At 41.1% G+C, this 4,967-nt stretch overlaps 1 pseudogene; it reads left to right on the top strand.

Annotated features, from left to right (window-relative positions):
- Window positions 1-701: 701 nt before the first annotated feature.
- Window positions 702-3,683, top strand: LOC118113701 (annotated as a pseudogene).
- Window positions 3,684-4,967: the final 1,284 nt, after the last annotated feature.

Here is a 4,967-nt window from a genome sequence, read left to right as displayed (position 1 = left end):
GGGATATATGTAAAGTTTATTTCCTGATATCTAATTATCTTTAGTCCATGCCAGTCCTCGACCCTTGATGGATTGAAAATATGTTATATGACCTATATGTGTGTTTGTTTTGTGTAAAATCAAATCAAACTAAATAACTTAGTTTGACAGCAAATTGTCTGCTCATGTCCCAGCTCAGATGATTAAAATCTAGATTCATAAATAAACAGCACAGGTATTAAAACAAACTGAACAAATCTACAGTAAGTTAAAATGTAAATATAAGAGAACACATAAAACTAGGGCTACGTTGTAGCACTAACGGGCCCGAGCACAGGCATTTTGAAGCCTGTTGCGGTTAGAGTGGAGAGAGCGATCAATAGGGCCTCCCACCGTTCGGTGCTCGGGCCCTAATTAGTTGCTTTTAATTGATAAGTGGTTTTATATCATTATAGACAGTAAGATAGATGAAATATTGCTGCCAATTCAGATGTAAAGTAAACCCTCTATTACGATAATTGCTCCTATATATATGTTGATATGTATGTATATATGTGCTTTTTTCAAAGTGATAGATCGTGTGTGTGTGTTTTTGTGTTATAGATTCTGTCAGTACATTTCCATAGATATGTTCCCTGCACTAATAGTTTGTTTTAATGGTGTAGTTCATTTGTGCATCGCTCCAGAGAACGAAGTTGCCCTGTGAACTTCAGGAAGTCATAATGAAATGGGAGAAGTTAAAGCCTCCGGAGCCAGATGATCCCATGTGCTGCTGCGAGTGTGATATCTACCAGTACGGATGCTGCTGTGACTGTGAAGATCTGGACGAGGCCTTTAACAGGTTAGAAGAAGTATGACCTTTAATGAGACACAAAAGGGTCACAAGGTGATTTACAGACATCAAATATAATTTAGATGCAATTCTCAATATCATATTATATTCATAATTGTTCCAAAAGCTAAAAAAAGTACTTGTTTGAATAAAACCATGTAAATAACCATGCATGGTGATTATGACAGATGAGTGACAGCATCAGTTGCAGCAGGTCAGTTTACAGCACCACAGGAAACATTGCACATGGGAGATTTTTTGTGAACAAGCTCAGCTAAAATATCCTTTGGGATAATGGGGGTCACATATCTCTGACTCGGTTATTTTGGGCATCAAGGACTCAAAGGTTTTGGAATCCCTGCTTTAGTACAATAAACTTCAGGCCGAGTGAAGAGGCCCCAGATCCTTCTGAGACTTCATGACTTCATGTTGCAATGTATTTAATCATAAATTCATTTTATTTTATCCATTTATTTATCTTTTTACAGTTTATTTAAAACCAAACACGTGTGACATCACACCAAAGCACAATATTAAAATTACAGGGTCTGACCCTTCTAATAAGAAAACAACATGTGATTTTTCCTCATATCATCTTATTAGTTTGATCAATGAAAGTGTATTAGCATCATTCCTAATTAGGTTTTTTTATTTTCAAGTGTTTGTAACTCTGCCTGAATGTGTGCGCTGCAGGTGGCTGAGACACAAACCCCCTCACAGCGGATGTCACTCTCCTGTTCTCGGGGCCCTGATTGACAACCTGGAGATCTCCATGATCCCGGCCCTGGTGCTGCTGCCTCTGCTGCTCCGGGCCGCAGCGCTGCACTACCTGCTGGGCATCATCATCCTGACAGCTCTGCCCAGCCTGGTCCTCTGGTACTACTACGCCACGCACCCTCTTCTTCCTCACTCTGGCGCTGTTCTCTCTGGCCTACATGTATTACCTCTTCATCACAGAGATTCTACCGCGTGGGGACGTCAGCCATCTGCAGCTGTGCACTGTGACTGCTGGGATGATCCTCACCATCGGATCTCTCATTCACACCAAGAGAGGCCCAGGGTTTCACACCACCTCCTATCACAGCCAGAGTGAGGAGGTTAACAAGGACTCTACACATCTTAATGGATCCATCCAATCAGCGGCCTCCTCCTCCTCTCCTCCTGCCCTGACAGAAAAGTGGAGCAGATGCTCTGTGTGCAAAACAATGCGACCCCCGCGGGCCGGACACTGTCGAACCTGTGGATCCTGCGTCAAGCGTCTGGACCACCACTGTGTCTGGTGGGTTGGATTTGATATTATAACATCTTTATACTTCTTTGAATTGTACATTCACACCACATCATGAAAGTGAATATTGAATTATGACAGATTAGATAACTGCCCTGTAATTACACAACAACGTTCATGTCTTAAGCAAAGACTCCTACTGTACCCACTGGTTTCCTCAGGGCCGTGCACAGACATTTTGGGGAGCGGGGGCTCAAGTGAAAAACTCTTTGCATCCAAAGATTGATTTTTAAATGGAAACTGCTCCCAGCAAAAATGTCTTGAAATGTAAACTTGAACTAGAAAACTGGTAAACTGGGATCTGTCTCAGGCCAACCAGGAAGACAGGGTGTCTATTTGTTTGTGAGCTTTATCAGACACTTTCCTGAACTGCACACTGCCAAGAACATTAAAGATGATGATGTCAGTTTTATAAATCTCTTTATACCTCATGCACAGTTTCTGAATTGTTTCATTGTCTGCAATAGACTTACAACCTCAAAGACAAAAGAATAAAATGGATATATGATGTTAATCTTCCTGTTTATTATTCACATTTACTATATAGATAGAAACTCCAGAACCAACCATGATATACTGTGAGTATACTGAATCTATTACCACCAAACTAGAATAACCCACATGATAGTCTGACCAGGAAATATTCAATAGTCTTTCAAATGTAAACTTCAAATACTACATCTACTGAGTTATTTTAAATACAGCAGGTATATGGAGCCAACATATCCAGGTCAGCTTGGGTCTCACAGATCTTTGTCTTGTGGGTCTGTGTTGTGTTTGTGTGGAGGTGTGGAGGTGTTGCAGGATAAACAGCTGTGTCGGACAGGCAAACCACCGCAGTTTCCTGCTGACCCTCTTGGTGTTCGTGCTGACCTCTCTGTATGGGATCAGTTTGGTGCTTTGCAGCATCTGTCCTCGGCAGTATGTCATGACGGCTCTCTTCTACTGCCCCGGTGTCTACAGCCAGTCCAGGTACAGCACTCTATATATCATAAATACATGTTTATGTACAACTACATCAGAAGTCCACATTGAAAAAGTTCACCAAATTAATATAAACACAAAAACTGACTTTACTTGTTGCTATTAGATAATAGGTATGATATGATGATATTAGTAGAATTTGTAAGGACATATATTCTACTGCCTCATCTTTGCTACATTGATGTATTAGAGTCATCAGTATTTGATTGTGGGAAAAAGTTAAAAGAAGATTCTATTTGGACATTTTTGACTACTTATTTAAATGTTGTCCATGTTTTGAGGCAATTTAATTTGAAACAAGTCAGAGCCTTTGAAACGGCTGTCAAAAAATACAATTAACTCAAAACACATATTTTCAACGTGTGTCTTTGTTAAAATACTGTCAAGTCAAGTAACGAAAAGTAACGAAAAGTAACAAAGTTACGAAAAGTAACGAAAAGTAACGTAACGTAATGTAACGTAACGTAATGTGACGTAACGTAACATAATGTGACGTAAACACCTCTTGACTCCATAAATAACTATGTTTCTCAACCATTGGGTTCAGACCCTCCAGAGGGTCACATGGTCAATCTGAGGGTCTGTGATATGAGACATTGAAACATATTTTCTGTGTTTGCAAATGAAGTATGAGGAGATGGTGTTAATTGGTAAATTTCCAGATATCTGATGTGTTACATTTAGGATCAATATACTGTTTGTGTTTAGTGAAATGCAGTTTTGCATCGTATTGTAGTGTTTTTCCATGTTGCTCTTCTTTGCTGCATATTGAAAAGCCAACTCACAGTGTGTGCTTGTCACCTGGAGTCAGAGCTTTCACTGTGGGCTCAAGTGTTTGTGGTGTTGGGCCATGGTTTTGTAACCACACTTGCCTACATGTGCCATCAAAACCTGAAGCCGCATGTTCCCAGGACTCCGTCTCCCAGGGGCCATTAAAAACCAGAGCAAGGAACTCAGTCTCCCAGCAGGCAACAACTTCACACAGAGGGGTGGAAAACCCCAGGACACAGGTTTCAACTCCCATTGGTCACTCTGGACCCCATGACCTGTGAGGTCACCGGCCAATATAAGCCAGGTTCTCAGCTTCGCCGATCTCTCTGCTAAACCCTCTAGGGAGAAGGCTGTTGAGCCTCTTCTGCCTCTTCCTACGATCCTTCCACAGGAAGGCTGTGGGCCTCTTCTCCAGCCATCTTCTTCCATCCAACTCTTCGAGAGGAGCACAAAGGTGCAGCTTCCAGCTCATCTCACCAGAAACCTCCCCTCCAAGCTCTACCAACGTCGTAGCGTCGATGTCCTGCTGGCAAACTTCAGCAACTGAACTGAACTCAACCGAAACCCAAGCGACACAAACTGCGAACTGCACAGCAACTTCCGTTTTCCCCTTTCCACGGACTGGTAACACATCTGGGCTTAATAATTATACTAGGCTAAGCAAGACTGTTTATTCGATTCTGTGAGGTTTTAACTTTGATTTGTGGTGTTGTGATATTTGGGTACAAGTTATTGAAAGTAATGTTAGTCTGTTATGCTCTTCACAGTCTTTTTGCATCAATCTAGTAACTTCTCAATTTGGCACACACACAGACACGCATAACTCTTCACCTCATTATCTCTACAGGTCGTAAACATTCCAATAGGTGGGAGGTGTTGTCTCTTTGGCCAGCCACCATCTTGAAAGCACGCTGACTCCACAGACACACACATGTATACACATACCTATCTTTGTTTAGCAATTAGACCGTTAGTAATTTGTGTTTTATACTTTATTATATTCATAATAAATGTTTTTCTTCACAAATGTTTTCCATTAATGTTGCATAAGTGAATTTCGCCAACCTCCACTGTCAAGAACCCCATATCTTTCAACTTAGCTAACTATCTATA

The sequence above is a fragment of the Hippoglossus stenolepis genome, chromosome 8 (genome assembly GCF_022539355.2).
Source record: "Hippoglossus stenolepis isolate QCI-W04-F060 chromosome 8, HSTE1.2, whole genome shotgun sequence".
NCBI classification, from domain to species: domain Eukaryota; kingdom Metazoa; phylum Chordata; class Actinopteri; order Pleuronectiformes; family Pleuronectidae; genus Hippoglossus; species Hippoglossus stenolepis.
The sequence above is the reverse complement of the archived record's forward strand: the minus strand, read 5'-3'. Positions and strand labels throughout refer to the sequence as shown.